Here is a 12,749-nt window from a genome sequence, read left to right as displayed (position 1 = left end):
CCATGTGTTGGGAGCTACATATTAACGTTAGCTAGCTAACTAGCATTTTGGCTAACCTTGGCGGGCAGTTCGCTCATTGGTTTGTATTTGTAGTGAGTTAACTTGATGTTAACTAATGATGGTATTGACACAAGTTACCCCGCTACTTTTTCCATTTTGGTTACCTGACTGTTCAGTATTTTAAACTAAAGATGAAAAAAATACTGACTCCCTAGTGATAAGTTAGATCAGACAAACGATAAAAAGTACTAGTAATTATTTTCGTTTTGTATTGTGGATTATCTCTCATGTAAATGAAATACTCATTCAGCATAGGCTAAAAACTACAAAGAGCTGAAACACCTTGTTACACTGAAATAAAAGTAACATACAGTGTAAGAAATATCACTACAAGGCTGTTTTGCTGGTATTTATGGGACTGTTTTAATATTCACATTTTCTGTTTACTGTAGTTCAGTGAAGAGCACTGACTATAAGAAATTACTGTCCACAGGAAGCATGTTGCTTAAAGCAAAATTGGGAGGTGTGCAGAAATTTGTTAGAGTATCTGAGCCAAGCCTTAAGGAGTTTTTGATTGCATTTTAGGATTAATTGAAAATGATCTGCGTTTGGAATCATCTTGAATGTATATTTAGTGGAAAAACTGTATAATGTGAGTGTCACTCCTTTTAATCTACCACTTATCAAGCATGTTAGCGGCACTTAATAATTTAGTTTTTATTTATCTGAGTCACTTTTGAAAAAGTATCTTGACATGATCTTCATTTTAGGCTACAAAACATTAAATGTCATGTAATCTTTTACACAAAGTTGTGTGCTTGTTTCCAGCATTTGCAATCTTTGGTGTGCCAGCCGTAACAGAAGGTGTGAAAGTTTTTGATAGTTCAGGGACTGAGTTGGATGATGATGTATTTGAGGATATAGTAACAGATCCCTCAACTAGGGTACTAACCATCAAATATGAAACAGGTTTGTTTGAGTGATGTGTGTTTCATTGGATGTCTTTTTTTTTGTATCATTACTACATTGTTTATTAAAAAGAGTGTATAAAATGTGTCTATGGACGGACCGTGTAAACTCATTTGTTTTGCTCCTGTTTTTGAGGTCTGGAAACAGCTTCTGCAGAAGTGTCTCTTGAGCAGTCCCAGTTATCATCGTCACATTCATCAGATTCACAGGATACGGTCATCCTTTCAGACAGCCCTTTGAGCAAACGTCAGCAGCTGGATGCAGAAGCTAAGCAAGTAAGAGTTAACAGATTTCCACATTCTTCTAATAGTGTCATTTTTGTTTGTAGTTTAAGTGTTCTGAACTGCAGTTGTTATATCAACATGTAGAATGCTTTTATATTGTGTCTTCCAGTTGGTGGAATCCATTCTCACCAGCAAACCTGGTGGAGAATGGATTCCTCTCCAAGGAACATTATTATCATGTCGAGGGTGGCACTGGGTACTTGGCCTGGAGGATTAAAACCATACAGAGATGCACTGCTAAAGAGAGGCGATTAACTTCTGGAGGTAACATTTATAATTCAGTGGAAATACATAATATAGTTCCAAATTGTGGTTCTGTATTAATAATGGTTATCAAATGTTGTTATTAGTTTTGATAAAGCTGTATTTCATATTGTCTAGCACCAGGAGATGGATCATTGGGTGAAGACCAGTGTGGTGGACCAACTGTCAGACGAGAGTTGCAGTTTGTTACAGAGAGGTTACTGAGTGAGGATGAGTGCAAGGATGCAATCTCTCTGATGAAACATTCAGCTGATGAAGACACACTCAAGAAGAAGATGAAGTTGACATTTGTTTAGCGGCACAACATGGTCCTCGACCCCCTGCTGTCAAGCAACATAATATCTGTTTTTCCACGTTTCAAAGATATCAAAGGCTTGGTGAATATTTTTCATTATTTTGACAATGTAAACACACTTTAATATTTTGTAGAAAGCAGATATAATTCTCTATCCCTGTTACAGATCGAACAGGATTGTATACTGATGTTTGGTGAGGATGTATCAGGCAGGTTGCTGGAGAGGTGGCCAACAACATTCAAAAGAAAGATTATCCAACAAGGCAGAAAGCTTCCTTCTACCACTGACCTGAAAGAACTCTTGCTGGCGGCTGACTCTCCTGAGGATGCCACTGAAGTAAATGCTGACATTGGTATATATAATGTTTGTCACAGAACAGCTGTCTTTTTTGTATTTTGGGTCTACTCATACATTTTGTCAATCCAGATGCATTGAAATTTGTTGTTGATGATGATTCAACTTTATTGAAAACAAATATTTTTTTCAGGCTGGGACAGCAATTCTATTGCTATTACATCTGATTCCACCATCTGGTCAGGGTCAGGGTCAGGTTGTGTTTCATCTGTGGAGACACAGCTCGTGTCACTACACTTGTTGCTAATCTACACTTTTTGGTTCATAGGCCAACATAAGGATATCTTTAACCTCACAGAACAGCAAATCAACAGCTTTTTACCAGCTTATATTATCTGAAACAATGATGATCATGCAGCAGTCTTTTTTTAAATCTACGTAGATTCACAGAGTTAACAAGATTCAGCTCTTTGCGTCACACTAAGATTTACTGATCTTATTAACATTATTTGCCTTCATTATATTAGTCAGCACAGCTCTGTGAAGAGCATCTGTGCCCAGCTGTGATCAGCTGATCGTGGAAACAGGAGGTGATGAAGGCGTCTCTGCTGCTTGGACTGATGTTCAGCGAGTCACACACACATCCTACACTCATTCATTCACTGAGTGATTCCAGCTCCCACAGGGACCAGACTGAGTCCAAGTCCAGGTGAATGAATGCTGAGTTTCCTAACATACAGAAGCTCCAAGGGCGTAGATTTGGCATGGACGGAAGATAACAACAAATAATGATTAGCTCCCCCAGCTTGTTCAAATATCTGTTCGTGTTTTTTCTCTGCTGAACGTGTCCTTTCATAAAGGACGTTCCAGTTTCTCCTCAGCTAAAGGAGACATTAAAGGGAGCACTGAAGCTACTTTCCTACATGTTGGGAGATTGCACTGGCCCTGATTTTGGCTGCAGACACTCAGACACTTCCTGTCACATCTGTCACTGTGGAGCTCTCCTAAGCAACACCATCCAACCTCCACCCGCAGCAGCTTGCACTGTAAGCAGGAGAAGCTGGACAAAGTGTTACAGAGGGGCTGTGAACGCAGCAGCAGCTCTTCATTCTGCCTGCACATGTATCTGCTCCTGCTGGTTTCCTCTTGATTTTATGATAAACATATATTTCTGAAATATTTCCTCATATCCTAACATGCTGCAGCTCGTCCTCTGTGAGCAGTTGGTGTCTTGGCTCAGGTGATCAGTTTCTGTTTCAGGTCACTTTCTACATGCTGATCATAATGTGCAGGTGACCTCATTCAGGAGGATGATCCAGGTGTTCTGTTTACCTGTCTGCTGTGTTCTACAGATACCAGACTGTATCAGCTTGGAGCCTCTGTCCAGAGCTGTTGGCTGGACACTCAGATAAACACTAACTCAAAACTACACTCAGATGTTATGTTTGACCTTTGTAGAAAAGCCCCAGAGCTCTCTTGCTCTTCCTCACTTTGCAGAAGACCAATTAGTGATCAGAGTGCATCACACCTGTAGTCTTCACATGCCTGAAGCAGAGGAAGGGCCATGATGAGGGGAAATCACTGTTTCTGGATCCTTTATTCCTTTTCATTAGGACTGGATCTGTGTGTGCAGATGAAACATGTAGTTCCTGCTTTTCCTTATTTGTCATGGATTTGCTGTGTTAGTGAGTGATGGTTGTACTTGTAAGCTCAGGTCTGTAGGTTTCTGCAGGTGTTAGCATGTCTGGTGCTGGCAGTCACGCTTTGCTTCATAAGCTGAGGCTAAGTTGTTGTTTCTTGCTGTTTGTTATGATCTACTTTATTTATCACTTTTCCAGAACCACAAGCAACTCCATGTCCTTGTGTGACCTCAGTCAACACTCCTGCCATTAGAATCAGACATCTTCTTATGTTCTGGTCAGTCATCCTGCTCCTGCTGGTTTCTTCTTGATATTAAAATAAACATACACTACAAAAAAAGAGGGGAACACTTGAACAACACAATGTAACTCCAAGACGAACACACCTCTGTGAAATCAAACTGTCCACTTAGGAAGCAACACTGATGTTGTGTAATGGAATAGACAACAGGTGGAAATTATAGGCAATTAGCAAGACATCCCCAATAAAGGAGAAGTTCTGCAGGTGGTGACCACAGACCACTTCTCAGTACCTTTGCTTTCAGGCTGATGTGTTGGTCACAACTGTAGCTGCCTTCACCAGTGTATGAATGTGAGAATGAATGAATAGTGGTATTGTAAAGCGCTTTGAGGGGTCCCGAAAAGCGCTATATAAATGCAATCCATTATTATTATTATTTGATCAGTGATTTCACTCTAGTGGTGGCATGAGACGGAGTCTACACAAGTGGCTCAGGTAGTGCAGCTCATCCAGGATGGCACATCAATGTGAGCTGTGTCAAGAAGGTTTGCTGTGTCTGTCAGTATAGTGTCCAGAGCATGGATGCACTACCAGGAGACAGACCAGTACATCAGGAGACATGGAGGGGGCCGTAGGCGAGGAACAACCCAGCAGCTAGACCGCCACCTCCACCTTTGTGCAGGAGGAGCACTGCCAGAGCCCTGCAAAATGACCTCCAGCAGGCCACAAATGAGCAGGTGTCTTCTCAAACAGTCAGAAACAGACTCCATGAGGTTGGCATGAGAGCCTGACATCCACAGGTGGGGCTGTGCTTACAGCCCAACAATGTGCAGGACACAAGATTGGCAACTTCGCCACTGGTGCCTTGTGCTCTTCATAGATGAAAGTAGGTTCACGTTGAGTAGATGTGAAAGACGTGACAGTCTGGAGGTGCCATGGAGAACGTTCTGCTGCCTGTCTGCATCCTCCAGCATGGCCAGTTAGGCAGTGGGTCAGTAATGGTGTGGGTTGGCATTTCTTTGGGGGGGCGCACAGCCCTCCATGTGCTTGCCAGAGGTAGCCTGATTCCCATTAGGTACCAAGAGCATGTGGAGTCCCGCTTCCACCAGGGCGACACACGGAGTATGTGGCACGGACTACGCACCATTACGGACTACAAAGCCAGGGACACTGCGCCGATCAACGCCGACTCTGCATTCACCAACGAGCTGAATCAGTTCTACGCCCGTTTCGAGGTTAGCCAGGCGGCTAATGCTATCTACCGCCTGAATACCGAGAACAGTGACGTCATCAGCGAGAGACCGGTGACCAGCATCGCGGAGCATGACGTCTGAGCAGCATTGAGGAGAGTGAACACAAGGAAAGCGGCGGGGCCAGACGGCATCACCGGCCGTCTGCTGCGCTGCTGTGCTGACCAGCTAGCAGGTGTGTTCACTTACATCTTCAACGAGTCCCTGGCGAAGTCTGTGGTCCCCACATGCTTCAAAAGATCCACCATTATCCCTGTGCCCAAGAACAGCAAACCCTCATCCCTGAACGATTACCGGCCAGTTGCACTGACCTCGGTAGTAATGAAGGTGTTTGAGAGGCTGCTGAAGAACATCATCTCCTCCTCCATCCCAGACACCACAGATCCGCTGCAGTTCGCCTACCGATGCAACAGATCCACAGAGGATGCCATCGCCCACGTCCTGCACACCACCCTCAGCCACGTGGACAAGAAACAGGGTAACTATGTGCGAATGCTGTTTGTTGATTACAGTTCAGTGTTTAACACAATAGTGCCCTGCAGACTGTTCACAAAGCTCAGGGATCTGGGACTTAACAGCCGTCTATGTGCATGGGTGTTGGACTTCCTCACTGGCAGAACTCAGGTGGTGAGGGTGGGTAGATGCGTCTCTAACAGCATCACCATCAACACAGGAGCACCTCAGGGATGTGTCCTCTCGCCACTGCTCTACTCCCTCTACACTTCAGACTGTGTGGCCACCCATGGCTCCAACACCATTGTGAAGTTTGCTGACGACACAGTGGTGTTGGGTGCCATCTCCAACAACGATGAGGCGGCCTACATGGATGAAGTGAAGAATCTGGCATCATGGTGCCAGGACAACCACCTCCAGCTGAACGTCGGCAAGACCAAGGAGCTGGTGGTGGACTTCAGAAGGGGTCAGCACAGAGACTACAAGCCCATTATCATCAATGGAGCTCCAGTGGAGAGGGTGCAGTCCTTCAAATATCTTGGTGTCCACATCTCCTCAGACCTGACATGGGCTGCCCACATTCAGGTCCAGACCAAAAAGGCTAGGCAGCGCCTGTATCACCTACGACAACTGAGGAAGTTCAGGGTCTCTCCAAAGATCCTCAGGATTTTCTATACAGGCGCTGTGGAGAGCATCCTCACACAGAACATCACATCGTGGTTTGGGAACAGCTGTGTGAAGGACCAAAAAGCTCTCCAGAGAGTGATCCGTACAGCAGAACGCTGCTGCAGGATTGCTCTCCCCCCGCTTCAGGACACCTACACCAGGAGATGCCGGACTAGAGCAGCGCAGATACTGAAGGACCCGTCCCATCCTGGCAACAAACTGTTCCAACGTCTGCAATCTGGTAGAAGGTTCCGCATCATCCGGGCAAGGACAGAGAGACTCAAGAGGAGCTTCTATCCCCAAGCCATCCGGGCCCTAAACACACACACACCCGCCCTCTCACATCATCTATAATTGACTGAGACAGGACTCTCTTCCAGACACTCTAAACCAAGGCACAATGTACATTCCAAATTCCTTTAATTTTAAATATGTTTATATTGTCTATTCTGTAAAATAGTCTATTCATATTAATGTACAGAATTCACCTGCTTGCTGCTACTACTGCACATTCACCCAATGTATATACTATTTATATATATATATATATATATATATATATATATATATATATAATGTTCTTCCTCTACCCCCCCCCATTTTTGCACATGTCGAGGAGCGTGTCAGGCTACATTTCACTGTGTGTTATACCAGTATAACTATGCATGTGACAAATAAAGAACCTTAAACCTTGAAGATGAGATCCTCAGACCCCCAGTGAGACCGTGTGTTGGTACAGTTGGCCCTGGGTTCCTCCTAATGCAAGACTGCACCTCATGTGGCTGGAGTGTGTCAGCAGCTCCTGCAAGACCAAGGCATTACCGCTGTGGACTGGCCCGCCCATTCCCCAGACCTGAATCCAATTGAGCACATCTGGGACATCTTGTCTTGTTCCATCCACCTACAACACGTTGCACCACAGACTGCTGAGGAGTTGGTGAATGCTTTAGTCTAGGTCTGGGAGGACATCACTCAGGAGACTATCTGCCACCTCATCAGGAGCATGCCCAGGCGTTGTAGGGAGGTCATACAGGCACATGGAGGCCACACACACTGAGCCTAATTTTGACTGGACATCGGACATTACATCAAAGTTGGATCAGCCTGTGTTTTTTTTTACTTTAATTTTGAGTGTGTCTCCAAATCCATATCTTCATGTGTTGCTACATTTGATTTCTGTCGATAATTCTTGTGTGTTGTTTTTTGGTTTTTGTCAGCACATTCAACTATGTACGAACAAAGTATTAAGATTATTTCATTCATTCAGATCTGGGATGTCTTATTTTTGTGTTCCCTTTATTTTTTTTGAGCAGTGTATGTTTCTGACATATGCTGACTTATTTCCTCAGATACTAACGTGCTGAAGCTCGTCCTCTGTGAGCGGTTGGTGTCTTGGCTCAGGTGATCAGTTTCTGTTTCAGGTCACTTTCTACATGCTGATCATAACATGCAGGTGACCTCAGTCAGAAGGATGATCCAAGTGTTCTGTTTACCTGTCTGCTGTGGTTTCTTACAGATACCAGACTGTATCAGCTTGGAGCCTCTGTCCAGAACTGTTGGCTGGTCACACAGATAAATAAGAAAAGTTCAAGGTCAAATGAGGAGAGAACTATCCCTGCAGTAGACAGCTCTGTGGCGATGTGTTTCAGTACAGTAGTTACTTTATAGGTGATAACAGTCTTCCCTGGGTTAATGCACAGTTTTCACTATTCAACATCTGAGTAAAAATAGTTGATGTTGTGCTTTGATGATGAAGGTCCAAGAAAAGGAACATCAACATGTCCTGTACAGTGTAACACCCGCCGGTACTCACGGCATCAAAAACGATAATCTGTTTGTGTGGTTTTTTTTTTAAACCAAATAACTGTTTAAAGTGTAAGCAAGAATACACATGACTTACAAGAACCAGTAAACTAAACACGTGGCCCCTCTACAGCAAACGTACATCACACACTATATATGTCACAATAAATGGAAAGAACTGCAGTTCATAGTGCTGTGACAAAGGATTCACATCTTTCCTCTTTTCTTATTTTTTCATGTTTCAGATCATCAAAAACAAATGTTAATATTAGACAACGATCACCCAAAATAAATATGGAATTCACTTTTTAAATGATCATTGAATTCTTGGGGGAAAGTTTTTCAAACCTACCAGCCAAATGTGAAAAAGTGATTGGTAACAAGAACTGCAATCAAGCACTTTTGTTAACTAGCAATGAGGAACTTTGGCCCACTCTTCTTCTTCTTCTGCTTTTTTACAACCTTGTATTTTGTCATTTTCATGACAAGCACTAGCAAAACAAAAACAAGTACGAGCAGGCAACCAGGATGTTAACATTCTCTGACATAGGACCATGGAAACCAAACAGACCAAGACCAACGAGAGAGAGAGATTTCATAAGGGGAGTTTATAACCTTATAGTACAGCGTTCCAGGATTCTGTTTCAGTCACTGGGGTATCTGGTCACACAGCTCCACCTCTGTGGGAAGATGTCCAGTTTCAGTTGCAAACTTGCTGTCACTCTCCTCCTATTGTTTTTTTTAGCTATCAATAGGAGTATTGTTGGAATAGTTTCTGTCGGGACTATAGGTCTATCTAGGTATAGATCCTAAAAGAGAAGTGATTGGATTTAGTGGAGAAATAAGTTGGAGGATTTTGTGTGTTACTTTTTTGATTCTTATCCAGAATCCTTGGATTAATGGACAATCCCAAAATGTATGTGAATAATCTCCTGTTTTCCCACATTTTCACCAACATAGTTCTATATCAGGTTCTTTATAATATGAGTAGATAACAAGAGCTGTATTAAAAATCTGAATGAAAATTTCCAGTCAAATTCTCTCAACAGTTGACTGTTTATTCCTTTGCGACAGCTTTTGCAGAGCTCTTCGCACACACACATCATCAGTAATTTTAACATTTAAGTTTAGTTCCCATTTCTCCTTAATACATCCCTATTTTAGCAGCATTTATTTATGAGCCTTTTGCATACATATCCATCTAAGTCTTTAGAGGGGAGTTGGAACTGTTTCTGAAGCTGGTTAAATGACTCGAGCTCTGTTCCATTAAATACTTGATATATTGTATGAAGGCCTGGATTGGCCCACGTCTTAAAGCCACTGTCCCACACAGAAGGCTGGAATTCTAGATTGCCTCTCACTGGTACGGCCTTTGAAACAGATAAATGACTACAGATGCTTGTTTTCCACATCTTCAGAGTATGTTTTATCCAATCATGAATGCAAAGTTGGGTTTTTGACCAACTTTGCATTCATGAGAGGTAGTGTTAATAAGACATGTTCTTAGCTGTACTTTGTTCTATCTGGATCAAGATTTCTGGTCATTTCTAAGTTCGGCAGCCCCAGGCAGAGTGCCAAGTCTTATTCTGCGTCTCTTTTTCTGCCAAATGAATGTGGAGATTTGTGTATTTAGTATATCAAAGGTGGACAGAGGGACTCTTACAGGTAACGTTTGGAATAGAAACAAAAGACAAAGAAGGTTCATCCTCACCACTTTGGCTGCTCCAAGTAATGAAAGGACCAGAATATCCCATTGTGTTATGTCTTTCTTTATTTGTCAAATGAGCTTATTATAACTGGCTTTAAAAAATCACTGGGATGTTGCTGTGGGCCCACTCTTCTTTGAAAAATAGCTTTAATTCAAACACATCAGAGGGTTTTTCAGCATGAATGGCCTGTTTAAGGTCACGTCAAAGCAGCTCGGTCCAGACTTTGACTGACCAAACCTTCATTTTGCTTATTTGAGCCAGAGGACCCTTAATTAATCATGATTTCAAAACTTCTGTATTTACTCGCATTATCTTTGTCTAATATTAAAATGACAATCTGTATGCTCGAGCTAGCACCACTCCCGTGCCAGAGGCAGTTCCCAGCATTTGGTCTCTGGCACAGGCTCAGGTGCCTGACAGGTGTACCCATCTGTCAGTAGAGAATGGCGGGGGAGGGGCAGCAGCACATTCCATTATTGGTTACTCTGTTGGCCCTCTGCCTCCATCCTTCAAGTATTGACTTTCCTTTGATATGAATCTAATGTCAACAGGTTTTGTCTGAGGGAACATTTGTTTAAAAGTTATGTTTGACTTTATGCTTTTCTGTATCGCTTCTGGAATCCCTAGAACTCAAATTGCTCTGCTGGACAAAAGGCATGTTTTCTGGGTATATGTGCTGTTCAGTTGTGCATTATCGCAGTTGTGATCAATGACGTTTCACACCACAGATTTTCCTCAGATAGTTCAGGTTTATTCCCACAGTTGTTAAGTTTTACTGGGAACTTATCTGACCAGCATCATTTTAAACATACAGAATCTTTTTTGACAGCATCAGAGCTCACACTTGCGTCAGATGTCAACAATCAAATTGCCCCAAAATTTTACAATACTTTTATAAAAAAAGGTAAATATGAACCTTCTCCCTGTATCATTAGCTGTCATCCATAGTGATGTTGTTGGTAATGGCAGTTTTACTGATGTTCAACCCAAGACAACTCTGAGTCTGCATGTTTGTGTTAAAGTGTGAACATCAAACTATATGCCAGTTTTTAAATTGTGTTAATAGGCCATGTAAAACCAGAGTTAAGATTAAAAACTATGTGCAATTTTTTTCCTGAATTGTTCCTATTGGTGGAAAAATATACCATGCCCACCAATCAAAACATTGCCATTGTTGTTCATCAAGAGACTTGTCAAAGCACATATGAAGACCAACCCCCCCTGCTCATTGGATCTGCTGCAGTTTGCATACCTGCTGAACAAGTCGACCAAGGATGCAATTTCCACTGCTCTTCACTCTTCCTCTCCCACCTGGAGAATAAAGATGCTTATGTCAATGCTGTCCATGCCGTTCATAGACAGCAGCTCAGCATTAAACACCATTATCCCCCCCAAAGCTGTTTGACAAACTCAAGGAGATAGGGGTTGCCTCCGTCCTGCCACCCTCATCACGTTCTACAGGAGCACCACAGAGAGCTTCAATGGTCAATGGTAACTTTATTGTCCCTAATGGGGAATTGGTTTGCAGTATGTCCATAAAAAACAAACAGACAACCAAACACATCACATACACACACACGAATAATATAAGCCTGAGAAAACAACCTAGATTTTATCATCAAAAAAGTGCAATGTGCAACGGCAACAACACTCATGGCTTAGTGTTATTAGCTATGATAATAGCAGTAGGTACAAAAGACAGTCTATGTCTCTTTGTCTTCACTGCAGGCACTTTATAACGACGACCTGATGGAAGCAGTTGAAAATCATTAAAGAGACGATGATCTGAACACAACAAGACAGAGGTTGCCTTCCTCAGCACCTGCCTGTTATAAAAGTCCACAAGCTGGACCTGAGACCTCCCTGAAATCTGACCAGCCACATTAACCAGGTTGCTAAGTCTGGTCTTATTATTCAAGGACATATTACTGTACCAGGCAATGATACAGAAGGTTAAAACAGATTCAATAAAACTTTTATAAAAAAGAGTCATCATTTCAGATGAAACATTAAAACCTCTCAACCTCCTTAAAAAATACAGTCTTTGTTGAACCTTTTTCACTGTAGCAGCAAGATGTGACTCAAAGGACAGAGCTTACCATGACTGTGTCATCTGCGTATTTAATGGAATGCCTGTAGGCCTGTTGGCCTGTGTACTGCGACAGTCATTAGTGTACAAAATATACAGTAGAGGAGAGAGACAACAACCAGTAGAAGAGTGCAGCTGTTTGGAGAAACAGCCGTTTACTCTCACACACTGAGATCTGTCAGTTAAAAAGTCTAAAATCCAACCAACGAGATTAAAATCAAGTTTAAACTGGTTAAGAAGTTTATCAACTAAAAGATGTGGCTGGATAGTATTAAAAGCTAAAGAAAAATCAATAAATAAGAGCCGAGCATGAGCTTTGGCGCCATCAAGATGGCGATAGAGGAAGTTCAACAGAGTGACCACTGCATCATCAACACCTCTACGAGGCCTGTATGCAAATTGTAGTGGGTCTATAAACTTCTCTACTTGCTGCAGGATCTCCTTCCTCACAAGTTTTTCAAAGGACTTCATCACTAAGGATGTTAGAGCGACAGGCCTAAAATCATTTAATGATGTAGGTTTTGTGGTCTTAGCAACTGGAGAAATAATTGATTTTTTCCATGCCTCTGGAACCTTCTTTTGCTGAAGTGATAAAAGAAAGATGTAATAAAAAAACACTGCATAATTGCTCAGCACATGTTCTAAGCACCTGGCCACATATATTATCCGGACCTGAACTTTTATTAGTCTTAGTCTTATTTGGGCTTTTTTTCATTTCTGATCTGATCTCCTTCCTAATTTCTCTAACTTTCAAGATATTCCCTTCAATAAAAGCTTTTTTCCTTTCATGA

The 12,749-nt window shown here is 42.3% G+C and overlaps 1 pseudogene; it reads left to right on the top strand.

Moving 5' to 3' along the window:
* The first annotated feature begins 1,227 nt into the window (after positions 1–1,227).
* On the top strand, positions 1,228–5,322 carry LOC146389468 (uncharacterized; annotated as a pseudogene).
* The last annotated feature ends 7,427 nt before the right edge of the window (positions 5,323–12,749 follow it).

The sequence above is a fragment of the Perissodus microlepis genome, chromosome 3 (assembly GCF_051167445.1).
Source record: "Perissodus microlepis isolate ML-2025 ecotype Zambia chromosome 3, ASM5116744v1, whole genome shotgun sequence".
Lineage (NCBI taxonomy): Eukaryota > Metazoa > Chordata > Actinopteri > Cichliformes > Cichlidae > Perissodus > Perissodus microlepis.
Note: the sequence above shows the minus strand (reverse complement) of the source record. Positions and strands in the feature narration are given on the sequence as shown.